The sequence below is a fragment of the Macrobrachium nipponense genome, chromosome 28 (assembly GCF_015104395.2).
Source record: "Macrobrachium nipponense isolate FS-2020 chromosome 28, ASM1510439v2, whole genome shotgun sequence".
NCBI classification, from domain to species: Eukaryota; Metazoa; Arthropoda; class Malacostraca; order Decapoda; family Palaemonidae; genus Macrobrachium; species Macrobrachium nipponense.
The window spans coordinates 54,663,687-54,680,423 of record NC_087217.1 but is presented as its reverse complement, the minus strand read 5'-3'; positions in this window follow the sequence as shown (position 1 = coordinate 54,680,423).

Here is a 16,737-nt window from a genome sequence, read left to right as displayed (position 1 = left end):
AGGGAAATAGGAAAAGAATAAAAACGAGAGTGGTCTAGAAGGGTAAAGGAGGTGCAACTGCTAGAAAACTGGGAAAGTGGTATCAACGACTGAATTCGACGGTTTGATATTTGAAGAGAAGGAAAAGTAGCTCAATCAACTAAGTAGGGGATTACATAACGTTAACAAGGAAACCGAAAATGTGATAAACAGGGATAAATAAACATATAAGCATACACGTAAAACCACTATTTACCTTTGGTGTGTGTGTCTTTTTTTTTTAATGTAACATTTATGATTGACTGTGAATCCCCCCAAACATCCGGCTTCTAATTAGAAAATGGTCTCGTGTCGTTTCTTATGGAATATATTTGTATCAAACGTGATAAGTCATTAAGAATGCTGCTCTGGGAGTTGTACATGACGAGTGAAAGTCATCTACACATACGGCGGCAGGATTTATTCTAAGACGCACATAATGGGGAGGTTGCGAATTCGAGAGTCAATTGTTACAAAATTACTTCAAGAAATCCGAAGGATATTTTCCTTTAGTTTTACGCATGATCCTTGAGCAAAATTGAAAAGGATAAAAGTGTACTTCAGTGGTACCAAAATGGGTTCTCCCTGCCCCACTTCCTAATAATAATCTTCCCACCTTCTCACTCATCCGGGGCACTAGTTCTGTTCTACACCGATAAGAAAAATGATAGCACACATTCATTTTCTTGACCAAGTCATTTCCATAAAGTAACTACTAAAGTAAAAAAAAATCAACCTCAAAAATATTTATTAAGTTTCTTCGGCCTATTCTAATTCATGAATGAAAATTTAAATGTTTTCCACAAGACTAAATGAGGAGTCAAGACTTAACGCTACTAAAGTCCACCTGAATTAGTGTGTTGTAGATTTAAGGGCTAATGACTATTACGCTCTATATGTAATTAACGTGTCGTTTCGATGATCAATTAAGTTAGCCAATCATGACCAACTTAAGAATGTACAGACACCTGGTGAGAGAACCAGGTTAGTTTGTGTATACAAAGCACAGGTAAACAGCTTTAAATATTTTCTTAAAATGTTTAAATGATGAGATAAACTTTTAATAGAACTTTTAATGAATTTTTCTTGTCAGCAACTTAAGCTGATACAACTTGGTAAAAGTTTAGCTACTCATGTCATTATGCTATTGAGGGGTACAAACATAATAACATTATTCTAGGTTAGGTTAAAGCATTCTTTCTGGGCTGGTAGCTGTCCATTTACTTGAAAACTTCCGGAATTCATTATTTCTTCCTCGGGAACCTAGACAGTCAAAATTACGCGAGTAAATATTTAAATTCCGTATAAAATCATCACCTTAAAGCCATATAAATCCACGATAAATCTCAAAAGGTAACAAATGCTACTTATAATTATACATCCACTTATAAGTCAGCATCCTGAAGAAAATATAATGATACTTAGCTCTTAATTACAAGAAAAAACATTCCCAAACTGCATTTCTGAAAACTGACCAGTATCCAGGAAACTTCTTGCTAAAATGAACAATACAAAATTGCTAAGCAGACAAACTCATGGCCTCTCTTATGCCTTACAGTTCCAGCACAACCGTTTAGCTTTTGAGATTCGAGTGATAATGGCTATAAAAAACATGACCCTCCTTTTCAATTCCCTTTTTGCACCTTCACCTTAGAGACACGGCGTTTCCAGGTAGTCAGTCAGTCAGTCGGTTTGACCTGTGAAAGGAGCACCTTCTCGAAGGCGAGAATGGTTCTCCATTATATTATTCGCACAAGAACTTCTTACGCCAATGACTGCTATTCATGCACTGATATGAATGAAGAGGTCATGCAGTTAAATGTCATGGACAGCGATTATAGCCAAACAGTTCTGCCGATACACGATTCCAGCGAAGGAGAAATCATTCTCGGGAATGACTAGCGCCTCCTTAGAATAAGAAAGTGGTTGGAAACTATTTCGAAAACGAGGCCGCCAACCATGCTAATCATTTCACTTTCCTTACGATAAAACCTAAATCGAAGCCACAGTTTATTATAGTATATATATATATATATATATAATAGGTATAATATATTATATATATAAAATATATACATATATACATATTATTTATATATATATATATTAATATATATATATATTATATATAATATATATATAATATATATATATCTATAGATATATATATATATATATATATATTGGATATATATATATATATATATATCGGTAATATATATAAATATATTATATATATATATATATCTATATATATATATATATCTCGATATATATATATGATATATATATATATAACTATAGATATATATCTATATATATATATATTATATATATATATCTATAGATATAGATATAGATCATATATATAATATATATATATACTATTATATAATATCATAGTATATATATCTATAGATATCTATACTATACTATATCTGGATAAAATATATAATATATATATATATATGATATATATCTATATATATATCGCCATATATATATATCTATAGATATATATATCATGTATATATATCTGGATATATATATATATATATATATATACACACAAAAAAGTAATGCTAGGATAAAGAAACGAATCCAATATCGGTCAAGAGAATGAATGATACGTTACTTTCAGGAAAGAAAATAACAGTAATTGCTCGTTTCGTTTTATCTTGTTCATCAGTCTTGTCTCCACGAAGTTTCTTAATTAAACTCTTCCTGTCCTAGCTTGATTGTCTAAACACTTATTCACGCTGCTTAGAAAGTTTTTCTTGCAGACTAAATTAACGAACAAATTTATTTCAGTTAGGGCTGGTTGAACTCTCCTTCTTTCCTCCCTACTCAGCATTATATTTATTTGTCCTCTACGTTTATCACAAGGATTTAAAACAGAGATTTATTATGGTCATCCTTTTATCTACATAATTTATAAAATATTTTCCAATAATGGGGTAGCTAACGATTCCATAAACAGCTGGATTTGAACGCGAATCTGCACGCTAATAAAAGTATATAATCATCCCACAATCCAACTTAACAAATCCAATTTAGGAAACCACCACTTCTGATAACACCTTTGAACAAGAAGCCTCCGCAATTCCTGAAAGGTCAAAGAGGAATTATACGGGACTATAGACAGAGTTACTCTTCGACTCTATAATCAGTAGGTTTATGCGAGGCTCTAAGAATAATTACAACTAAAATAATGGCCCCCTCCACCTGCCCGCCCGCACCCCCCCCCCCAAAAAAAAGGAAAAATCCATCGAGACCTATTTTTCAACCCTTCATCAACGTTGCCGCCAATTACCCAAAGCCAGCATCTGCAACCACAACATCCTTCGCTCGTGTTTCACGAGAAAAAGAAAGAAATTGTTTCACATCAAGAATCTACATCTGGCATCGACTTTTATCAGAAATAAATTAAGAAAATAAAAAAAAAATAAAAAATATATATAATCTAAAATTCTATACAAGATGGTCAGTTACCATATAACAAGTTCCCATTTTATCGTAAGTCATAACATCAGCCGTAGGTAAGTGATGTAACGCTATAAAAGTTGAGAGAGAGAGAGAGAGAGAGAGAGAGAGAGAGAGAGAGAGAGAGAGAAAAGGAAGTCATGGAGAGGCGATTTCCAGTAAATTAAAACCTTGGCCAAAAATTTATCAAGAGAATTAGCAATTTTGAATCTCACCTGTTGCAGCTGTTCCTCCCCTCAACTGATCGAGGCAGCACGTTCTCCGTTTACCTAATGACATTATTATCCGGAATATTCTCAAGCAGTAATTCTTACAGAAATAATAAAGCGTTATCTACTTTTGAATATACCTTTTCCTTTTCAGAAGCTGACCCTTGAAGGTGGAGTCACCCAGTTTCCTGCAAATCTCAAGGGATGAGGTCGCTAGCCTTGACGTTTTCCTGGACCCAAACTGAGGTTGAGAGCAATACACAGCTGGGTCGACTTGTGGGCGGTAGGGAGTGGAACGAACCAAAGACCTCATGAATGCCCGGTCAATGCTCTACCACAGACATAAGGCAGCGGCCTAATGATACAAGATTTATCATAGATGTTCTGAAGTTCAATGACGTGCACAGTGCCATACTAGTTTGGTAAAAAGCTAAAAAGCTGCCTAAAATTTTGGAAAAGAACACTGCAAGTTTGTAGTCAAAGGCGGCCTGCCTGGAACATATCCTTCAACGAGATGGAAGGAATAAGAATTAGAATAAGAACAGAAAATTTAGTTACAAGATTACAGAGCCAGTGAATAAATTTAAACTGGATTGGAGGAGCTGATACTTCTATGGGACACTACTGAAATAAAGACGTTTCAAAGACTTACTAAGACTGGGGAAATGTTTTTAAAAGGAGGAATGATAAGATGAAGTTCATGCAGGAACCGACTGAAGAAGGACGGATCAGGTTAAGTAACAGACAACGTTAAGGAGGAAGCATGACCTCTGCTGAAGTTACCTGTCAGTATAATATCTGAGGAAACAAAAGTTGCAATCTATAAGGTGATAATGGAGTCTAATGTTCTCAACATAAAAACATGTGACTGGTGATTACGGATATTAAAAAAAATGTGAAGCTACTGATACTGATTGTTTGCATATGTGGCATAAAGAAAGCAGGTTGAAAAGGAGAAAAGTATAGATAAGAGACAATGTGGTCAAACGGCGAAAAGATCGATCGATCAGCAATTTTTTTTTTTTTTTTTTTTTTTTTTTTTTTTTTTAGGTATCATCAGATACAGGATTAAAATAACAAGTTCATGAAAAGAATAGAAAAAAAATGCACTGAGACAAAATTGCTGTGGTATTTCTATATATCTCTGCAACTGCATTTATGACCTTTGTAGTGTAGTTTGGATTTCATCATGGCATCAATAGGTGTTCTTCCACCCATGAAGTCAAAGGTTTTCAGGAAATCTATTGACGCGACACGGGAGGAGGGAATGGGGGGAGGAGGGGGGAGGAGGAGGAGGGGGGCGGAGAGAGGGGGAGGAGGAAGGGGGAGGAGAAGGAGGGTCTTGCCTTTCCAACGGCCGTCCGAGTCGTTATCACCACGTTAGTGAAAATGGCGAAGAATTGGGAACGTTGCGAATAAACACGAGACAATAAAAGTCAGGTCTGAACGATGTCCAATTTTCTCCCTTATTAAACAGAACTCTTGTTTCGTCACATGAAAGGAAAACAAGGGACAGGCGAAGGTTAAGTAGGGGGTTGGAGATGGGAAGGGGGTGGGAAGAGGGGGAGAGGAGGGTAAATTTGGGGGGGGTAATGGGATCTTGTGTAGAGATCATTTTCCTCTCGAGTACCATCATTTTTTAATGGATTTCTAAACTCCTGGAGTGGAGGTTCATTAAAATAAAATTTATGACTTACGCAATACAACCCTCTGCCCGCTCCCCCCCCCCCCCCCCCCCCCCCCCCACCCCCCCCACAACCCCCCAGGGAAAAAAAGATCTACGCGAGCTTACTTTCTTCAATACAGAAACTGTACATGCTTTCTTTTCCCTTCGCCCCCCACCCCCACCCCCAACTAAACTCTACAAGAACAGGACTTATTTTTATCATCTTTCTTCCCCCCCCCCTTAACTCTGCAACCCCCCTCCCCCCCTACTTCCCCCACAATAACGCATCATTACGGGAATTCGTTTTTCACTTGTAATACCACCCCTTAAATAGAGTAATATTTGTAATTTCGCCATTACGGTCGGGAAGGGGGAGGGGGAGGGGAGGGACCCGGTCCAGGCCCAGGAGGCCGGGCAGGAGGGCACCGAAGGTAATTGAACAGGATATGGAAATAAAACTATAATATTGGTTCGCCTGTGATGCTCGCTAATGGAGGGGTGATTTCCTGGCGTTGATTTTGATCCTATTACCTGAATTAAAAAATAATATTGCCATCTAATCAACCTGTTATCAAGGTAAGTGGGATGGGGAAAGGAGTGGTGTGGAGGGGGGGTTAAGGAAGGCTATACAGAGTGGGGAATGATAGAATTCCCCCGGAAGTAAATAATGTAAGAGAAGAAGAAGAAAAAAATGTTGGTCCATTTCATCAGCAAGCGAGGAAGAATCCTTGTGACGTAGACAACTTCAGCGGCCAGATCGCTGGGGTGACTCAAATCATCGGTTTTCGGCTCCATATTGGAAGGAAGCGTCGACCAATGGCCCAGCGGACATCATTTTAGTCGTTAACGAATGGGACAGCGACAACCGACCGACAGCAGCAGCAGCTGCGGAAGAGGGAAAAATTAGCAATGACAGAAAATGGGACACGGAAAGAAAGCGCCTTTAGGAAAATGGACGTACTAGTACCAGAAACAGTTGGAACGCTGAAAACAGAAAACGGAAGCCAAAAACAGAGAAAACTGATGGAACTGCTCATAAATTCTAGTCGTTTATTTGGTCGTTGTCTGAAGTCTTTTGAAGTATTTTGCCTTTTATTATTTATTCTATTTCGCCTTGTATATATATATATATATATATATATATAATATATATATATATATATATATATGTGTGTGTGTGTGTGTGTGTGTGTGTGCATAATATGATGTATTTATTATATCACATACACCTACACGTACACACACACACACACCTATATATATATATAATATATATATATATATATATATATATATATTTATATATATATGAAATGTATACTAGCTATGTGTATGGTGGCTATATTCTGCGCATAATTGGCAAGTTTATAGCGGCCTAGTCAAAAGAAATCTATTGCGACTATAAGGAAAGCTACTGAAAATATTATAACAATGGCGTTACGAAAAGTAAATAAATAAATAAAATGCTGATGTATATTTAGCATAAGAAGACGTGCAATTAATTTACCAATTCATTTATATGGAGGGAAAATAATGAGAATAAAATTTTGTTAATTAAAATCTTTAGTCTTGCATATTTAAAAAAAAAAATCTGGTCCAGTTACGAAAACGTGGATGGGACATAATTTTATACGTATAAGCTGAATCAAGTTTCAATATTTGGATGGAGATAGATTGCTTTGCATATTTTTAATAAAAAAAGCACATTTAAAATTACTAAATACCAAAGAGAGCGTACAAATGATCAGCCTCTTTACAGCAATCAGTTTTTTTATACTAAATTTTAAACAGTCCATAATGAAAAGCGCTGTTCCCCAATAATGGTCCTACGGGAATAATCTTACCTATGATTTACCATCAATCTGTCTAAACAAGTCAAAGGCAGGAGATTAAATAGAAAAACAATGTGAAAAATAACGAACTAATCTACACTGAATGTGGAGCAACAACAACAACAACAACAACAATAATAATAATACTAATAATAATAATAATAATAATAATAATAATAATAATAATAATATGGTTTGATTGTTTGATCACCTTCCAAGATAATTTTCATTGCCTGTAAAAAAGGAGATACCTATCATCCCGTGAGAGAAGCAATAAACAGTATCAAACATAATATAAACAACCTTGAATCCTTAGGGGAAAACAAAACAAAACTTCGACAGAACGCCGACAAAATGATTTAATCACTTCGAAGTACATAAACGAGGAGATGATGAGAGATAATTGCAGTGCATCACTTTGGAAATAATAAATGAAGATCGCGGAGAGGAAACTTTATACGTTGAACAACGCCGCTGCCAGACGGAGGAAGACTTAAAAAAAAATTAAATAAAATAAAAATAAAAAATAAAATATCCGTTAATGACCGATAATAACTCGTCAAAACAACCATCAACGGTAATTTTATGATTGGCGATTATATCATCCGTCATCACGCTGCAAGAGGACCCAAACAAAAAGTGGGAAAGATAGAGGGACGCTGAACGATGTATTTAATCATTGTTCGTGCGGTAAAAGAATAGCTTCAGTTAGCGGCGTTCGTAGTATATACATGAAAGTAACATTAAAGTGTTTCTGTTTGAGTTGAGGTTATTTACAAGGAATTTAGTTTCTATAAACGCATGTGTAAGCGCGTGTGTGTGTGTGTGTGTCAAACAATACATATGACAGTTGGTTAGTTTAGATGAAGCTGACCTTATGTCAGCACGGAGCCTTAACTGTAAATCTATAAAGTATAAAGGGGGTAAAAGGTCTGGTTTGGACTGTTAGGACTCTGACCCACCAACAAAGGCCGGAAATGAAAGGAGCAGTTCATATCCTTAGTACTTCAGGACTTGTTTGAATGGCTGTATATTCACTCAAGATGAACATGATGGAACATTTTATGTAAACTGAAATCAGACCAACTTCTCTCTTGACTAACAAATACGCCCGTAAAATGAGATGAAAAAACTAATATATAAATTTTGACAACCTGAATATTTCAGGCTAACTAAATAGAATTAATGTACACTTACAGAAAACCCACACGTCATATTTGAGAGAGAGAGAGAGAGAGAGAGAGAGAGAGAGAGAGAGAGAGAGAGAGAGAGAGAGAGTACTGTTTTGGATAAAACCAGTAGAATTTTTCCCTTTTTTCCCATCTCCAGAGGCGTCCCGAATTCGATCGGCCACTTCCGTGAAATTCAGATGCTAAGGTTTGCTCTTTCTAAAGGGAATTTTCCCAGAGGAAAAAATGTTTACAAGGGCGAATGAACTGTCCACGAGAGACTTTATATGGAGATAATCAACACCGTGCTTCCTTCTGGTTTGAGAGGCCATATTACGACTAAAGTAAGCACAACCTAATATATTATTATTACAATAAATTTAGCAAGTACAACTTAATAATATTACGATAAATTTAGTAACCACAACTTGATAACATTACGGTAAATTTAGTAACCACAACCTAATATTATTACGATAAATTTAGTAAGTGCAACTTAATAATATTACGATAAATTTAGTTAGAACAACTTAATAATATGACGATAAATTTAGTAAGAGCAACTTAATAATATTACGATAAATTTAGTAAGAACAACTTAATAACATTACGGTAAATTTGGTAAGCACAACCTAATAATATTACAATAAATGCAGTAAGCGCAACTATATAATATTATGATAAATTTAGTATACGCAAAAATATTAGGATAAATTTTGTATGCACAGTTTAATGACTTTAAGAATTAAATTATAACGTATACACAACAGCAATATTACGATAAATCTAGAGTATACAAGTTAACAATATTACGATAAATCATAACGTATACAATTTTACAATATTACGATAAATTTAGTATACATAACTTAACAGCATTGCGATCAATTTTGTATGCACAACTTAACAACAATATATGATAAATTGTTATACACACCTGAACTATATTACGAAAAAATAAATATTCACAACACAACAATATTGAGATAAATCTAGTTTACACAATAATATTGCAATAAATTTACATACACAATATTACAATAAATTTAGTATGCACAGATTACGATAAATCTAGTATACACAACAATATTACGATAAATTTAGTATATACATCCTTAATAATATTAATGTACACACCTTAATTTAACTCATTTTTGTTTACATTTCAGTCATTAAAAAAATGAAATCGACGAAAAGTCGTATTCTCCAAACACGATGAAACAAAAAAGAGAAAGGAAACACAATCTAATGAGCAATTTAATCGCATGTTCAACACCTCCATGCCTCCCTAGGCCTCCAAGGACAGTGTACAGAGATGTCTTAAACTGGGCAAAAAGTAAGAGTGAACCTAACCAAGTGACAAAAACACGAAAAAAAACAAGACAAAAAACAAAGACGGAAAGACACAAAAGCAAAAAACCAAGGAAAACACTCGTGGTAATTTTACACAGAGACAAGAATCTCTGGAGCTTTACAGAAACTTAGTCTTACACAATAGGGGAAGGACAAGGTTGTTAAGGCACCGAATGGAAAGTGGAAATGTCGCCCTTGGTCGGTGCCGAGGAAGAGGAGCAGGTGTTTTTAATCTTCAGTCACCGGAAAAACAAAGTGGATTCAATGATGGAGTTAGTGTTAATTAGAAAAATCCCTCACCCATGGACTCTAATTTTATTTATAGCTTACTCATACTAATGCAGAGAAAGCCAATGGTTAATGAATCAGAAACACACTACGTACATACATGTATGCATACAATCATAATACACATATGTATACGTATGTTCAGCGCTAGGAGATTTTCAAATTCTGCCACTCATATTTCCCTTTGCTTTCACTGTCATAAAGTTGTACTCACCTACAGGCTACGTTCTTATTATGTATATATATATATATATATATATATATATATATATATATATATATATATATTATATATATATATATATCAATATATATATATATATATATATATATATATTATATATATATAGAGAGAGAGAGAGAGAGAGAGAGAGAGAGAGAGAGAGAGAGAGAGAGAGAGAGAGAGAACATAATACTCTGAAAGAGTGGACTTTTGTAGATTTCATCTACTTACTAAGGCTTCTATTACTGAGTTCAAGTTTCATCATCTGTCGGTATGTATCATTTCCACATTATCCATGACAGATGGTATGCCACGGTAGTAACCAAACATTGAAAAACCTAACAAATCCCGAGCGCCTTTCTGTCATTATGTGATTAGTATAGGCCTTGGTAATGGAGCTTGTTTCCGGATAGGGGGCATAACGATTCAAACCATGAGGAATTTAATTCTGCACTCACATGCTTATTAACACACAAGTGATTAAATTAAGGTCTGAATGTTGTCTTTCTTCATTGTCACCAAATTAAGAAAAAAAAATTTTTTTTTCTCTCTAAAAAATCCAAAAGCAAACTTTCCTTTCTAACTGAACATGTATTTTCTTCGAATTCAGCGGTACAACGTACCACGGTTCAACGATGAAACCAAATGGCAATAACAGTTCATATAAGATTTCAACAGCTTCGAAATCTTCATTATTTATAAACAAGCATATACACACACATACAATATACTGTACTGAGCTAAAAAATAAATAAATAAATAAATAAAAAACTATCTTCAAGCACAAACCACTATAGCAGCTACACGCGTTACCTCTTGCTTTATTACAAAGACCAGCACATACCTCGGATTTCATGGGGCACAAAAATCCCTAAATCCCGAACTCGAGATCATTTGCGGTTTTCGGAACGACTTGTTCAGCAAAAGAGCAAAACAGTCAAACAAGGGATACACACTAATACATCAAAGGAACCGACGCATCAATAAATCACAAGATATGAAGAAATAAAAAAAGGTATTTGGTATCTTTTATGCGGTTATTAACAAAGGCATAAAGCGGTTATAATGTGGCAAAAGTGTGTGTGTTCCCTTTGCTACAGAATGACAAACTGACTTATTCAGTGTCTCTCTAAATATTTCAAGAACTGAAATTTGAACAGCACGAAAGCAACAGATGGAGAACTGATTTTAACACCTGGGAAACGGGTCTCGTTGACACACATGAATAAAGAGACTGGCAACTATTTCTTCGTCATAGAATAACGAAAAAAATCAAATACGAAATTATTAAATTTTTTTTTTTACTTATCTATTGATTTTTTGTGTCAAGCGAACCTCAGTGAGCCCCAAAGGGAATTAGCTGTAAGGGGAGAGGTGGGATTAAGTATGGAGAAGACAGGGAAAGGGGATGGGGTGGGGGGTGGGGGGGGAGAATCCTAACTTATGTTTCCCTTTTCAATAAACAAGATATGTCTGTACAGCTGTTCTACACTTAAATTAAATTAGTAGTCATGCCTTAGAAAAAAAAAAAATTTCCATACTAAAAATTCAGAAAGACAGACAGACGGAAATGATCCATTTCCACGCAAACCAATACTTCTACGTCCTCATTCTCCTGCTAACCATTTTTAAAAAGTATTTAAGTCTCAGAAGCAGGTCATTCACCGTCGTCAAAAAAAAAAAAAAAAAAAAAAAAAAAAACAACAACAACCTAAATCTCTTTTGTGAAAAGAAGCGTTTTCATTTAACCAGAGAAACATTTTTAACACCTCAACAGGAGGGCTACGAAACCAACTTTACGACAGAAAATCAGGAAGAGTTGTTCTTCTGCCATGAAAGTACCCATTTTAAATATCGATTTTCATGCGGCTTTACAATTTTTAAAATAACGGTTTTTAGTTTACTTTTACTGTTGCATAAAGCACCTAATGGCCTCCAACATGCTACAAGAGGCTTGCAATAATATTGATTTTAACTACAGAAAAATTCTACTTCATAATCTTTTTTTACTGTACATTAGTCCAACTACGGTTGGGCAGCTCTAACAGCTAGACTGTAAGTCATATTGTATGTATGTATGTATGTATGTATGTATGTATGTATGTATATATATATATATATATATATATATATATATATATATATATATTATATTCCGTCTTCTTTCAATATACAATAAATACATTAATAAGCTTACACGTACATACCTACATAGGAACATTCATTCATACACGTGTTTTGGCGAACTTGAATACATTGACATGTGCAGATGGCTTCCAACAGTAAGATATTCTCTCTCTCTCTCTCTCTCTCTCTCTCTCTCTCTCTCTCCACACACACAAGCAATGGACACACCAAAAACAGGTGAAACGAAGAGGCGGAAAATTGCCCAATATCAAATATGCAAACACCATGCGACGTGGCAATACCACTCCCGATAACGTAACTTATGGATCGTTTTCGGGAAAATGATCCGCCGAAAACGGCCATTGGGGACCGGCCACGGATTATCCGACCAACCGTAAGTCACACTTGTATTCACACGGCAATAAAGCAAACGCTATCTCCGCGCCGCGTAACGTGCGAACGTTGTTACGCCACAGGGCTGTGTTTAAGGATCGTTGCGAAGCCATCCATCCGAAATATCTTTTTTTTTTTTTTTTTCTATTATTATTTTCTGAATCAAACAAAAACGACATTGTCAACAAGCAAGATTGGAGCCATTGTGGGAGCGTCATGCTTGCATACGACGCGGCCGGTTCTCGCCAACAAACTTATATCCATAAATAAAAGATTTATTCTACGGCGAAGATTCATGGCGGCGAGGGCTGTTATTTTCTGAAAGAATAGACGGGAATATAAAAGGGAGGGAAAATAAGAGACGGACGAGAAGCGGAATATACGAGAAGGCGACATTGGAACGAGAGTCGTGGGTTTCACAACAGAATGCGTCGACAATACTAGCGCACAAAATCATATACGTCAAGAGTGAACGGAAATGTTATTTATTTTTTTCTTAGTGCGGAAAGTAGTGTCAAATCGAATTCGCAGTGGTGGAGGGAGGGGGTGGGATGGGGGAGGGGGGGGTATATATGCCTGTCATGGTTTTGTGGTCATACCAACGAAAACTTCTAAAAGACAAAAATCATGAGAAGATTCAAAATAAGGTCAATTGCGAGATAAGAAATACAATCGGTTGGGATCAAGCAAAATACAAGCTCGAATATTTTTAACTAATATAAAATAAAAATAACAATAATATTATGGAAAACAAGAGTAACTGTGTGTGTGTGAGTGAGAGAGAGAGAGAGAGAGAGAGGAGAGAAGGAGAGAGATAGGAGAAGCAGGATTTTCAGTTGGGCCGATCAGGAAAAAATATAACCTCAACTATAATTAGAAATAGTATATAAAATAACAATATTGGTGAGGGCAATAAGGGTAACTGGTAATCAGAGAGAGAGAGAGAGAGAGAGAGGAGAGAGATAGAGAGAGAGAGGGAGAGAGGAGATGAAGAAAGAGAGGAGAGAGAGAGAATGGAAGCTTAAGGCCACCGAAAATTTATTTGCAGATCTCTAAATCCACTCGCAATATCCGAGAGAGAGAGAGAGAGGGAAGAGAGAGAGGAGAAGAGAGAGAGAGAAGAGAGAGAGGGGGGGGGGGTGGGGGTGGGGTGCGGGATGTGAGAACCAGTACACAACACGGTTCCTGTACCCGGTTCAGCTAAAAACAAATTAGAATAAATGTATTCATGAGGCCGGATGCACAAAATTTTTTTTTACGATTGTTATTTGCAAGTTGTAGTCGGCAATTATTCATTTTTCATAACTACCTCATGAATAATAATGACAACAATCACGAGGAGAGAATGTCAACACGGCGCAATAACACTCAAGACTTGTTTTTAATCTTTATTTGCGAAATGACCGAATGCAAATGTGTACTTGTTTAGTCTCAAACCACTATCAGATTTGCCGTCAAATTCTACGGCGCCATTTTGTGGTATTCACGTGCGGCATATGATGTTTCGACGCGAAATGCGATATTTGATAAACGAATCCTTGTCCTCATATCTTATTTGCCACTCTATATTGGTGTAAATGAACACTGAACTTAGTATATATAACACACATATATTTCTTATAATATATATATATATATATATATATATATATATATTATATATATATATATCATATAAGGATGTATATGCATGCATATGCATATTCGCCTCGTAATGTGTGCACCTACGGCAAGATGAAAATAGGTCCATATTCGTGCCTTTTAAGAGAAACCTACAGCTTTGCATTGCACTTGCAAGTTATTCGCCACCAAGGTAAAAAAAGTTAGTATTTTATACACTTCACAAATTCGTGAAATTTAATGGGCCATTGTGGTAGACCTTATTTTTCACATAAGTAGTAAAACCATCTTCCTAAATGGGAACTGAGACAGAAGATACTAAATTTAGAGCGGATTAGGGATTAGGTATGGGAGTCAGTCCATCCATAATTTGTTAGTTTCCAAGTATGGTTGGTTCCTCCTGACACTCCAGTTTTCACTTGTTCTAAAAAGTTACTTTAAAAGATCATAAGATTTTCTAGGGAACGAGCCTAAACCACGGCCCCAAACTGCCTAGCTCAATCTAAATAGTTACATTGAAAGAACTTATATTCCTAATATAAAAAATAAATTAATGAATAAAATAAAAGCATTAACTGAACCTTGAACTTTGAAAATAGAGATTTTTTATACATGCTGGTAAAACAATAATTACATCTGACTGTCTACAAAAGCAATCCATTCAATTATACATAGACCTTACAAATAAGCAAATAATTAAATCACGAATGTAAAACTAGTCGAAATATAACTTCAATCGTGAAAGAAAGTTAGTATTAGCAACAACAAAAATAACAATAATAATGTAACCAGAACTTTTGTTCGATGACGACAATACTGACTCTTCAACATATAGTATATTATTCAAGATTTTGAAAACAAAAAAGATAATAAAGAGTTCTATATTAACTAATAATAAAAACACCTGAATTTTTTCCCCAATGTCTCCATTGCAAGTGGAGAGTCAAATAATCTAATTCTCGTTATTGCACAGAAATCTGTATTTTTGAATTAAGAATTTTTTTTTAATTTATATACATCGCAAGCGCCATTTTGTCTGAAATAAATAATAAACATAACTTCATATACAACTGCAATAAATGAACCACTTAAGCAACTTTCTGTTAACACTGTGTATATCAATATCTTCAGCATGAGTGTCCACTTTCTATACAATGTTTGATTCACAAATGAGAAAACGACGCCTATATTCCTTATAGGGATAAAAATATACTTGTAATTCCTTAAAAAGTATAATTATATATCCCGATCAACTTAATCTTACGTTTCCTCTGGTTTGAATCATTTCTAAATACGAAAGAATATCTTCTATCCAACGAAAAATTTATGATCGTCTAAACATAACAGAAGAAGAAGAAGAAGAAAAAAATAAAGAAGAAGAAGAAGAGAAAGGTAGGAGGAGGAGAGAGAAGAAGAGGTTATACACCAGCGGAGTTTGTGCATAATTTGACCCACTTCCTTCCTTAATTGGTATTTATGGCTTCTCTATCGTAATTACCATCGGAGTCGTTGATAATTAATTAGTAATTAACGCTGATTATGCAAAATTGGATACTTACGTAAAAGATATAAAAAAAGGAGGCAGCGTGTTTTCCCTTTAGCCAAACATTAGGTGAGGGTTTTTACTTTAAAATCATGTTTTGCATAAAGCAAACGTCAAGGTTTTTACTTTGAAATTATATTTAACAGAAAGCTAAAGTCTACGTTAAATTTAATATTAAGTTAATATTTAATGTTGAAAAAGTTGCTAATATACTTCCTTCAGTGAACTGTAGAAAGGGCATTTCTAACAAGCTGATTCACAACTATACTTTTAGGAATAATATACTCTCATTTTCTTATGGAACCCCGAATCAAATCTCAATTTACAAATATATAATATATATATATATATATATAATATTATATATATATATATATATATATATATATATATATATATGTGTGTGTGTGTGTGTGTGTGTGTCTATAAGTGTATATACATACATACATACATACATTATTTTTATACTATATACTATATATATATATATAAATATATATATATATATATATATATATATACACGTATATACACTCACGAAAAAATCATTCAACACGAGCAAGACCCAAATACTTATCATAAAATCCTACGACCCTCGTCAGCAAAAGAACACGAACCAGCGACAGACAAACAAGAACACTAACGAACAACAACAAACTGTGACAGGCAAATCTAATTGAATAATTATGCAAATGACGCGCGTATAAATGCCAGGTACAGTTGCAGGGACAGATAAATACGAGATTGGTCGTGTGCGTAAAAACAGTTTATGTTTATTGGCAATTCGGGAAGTTTTCTTTTTTTAACGACACT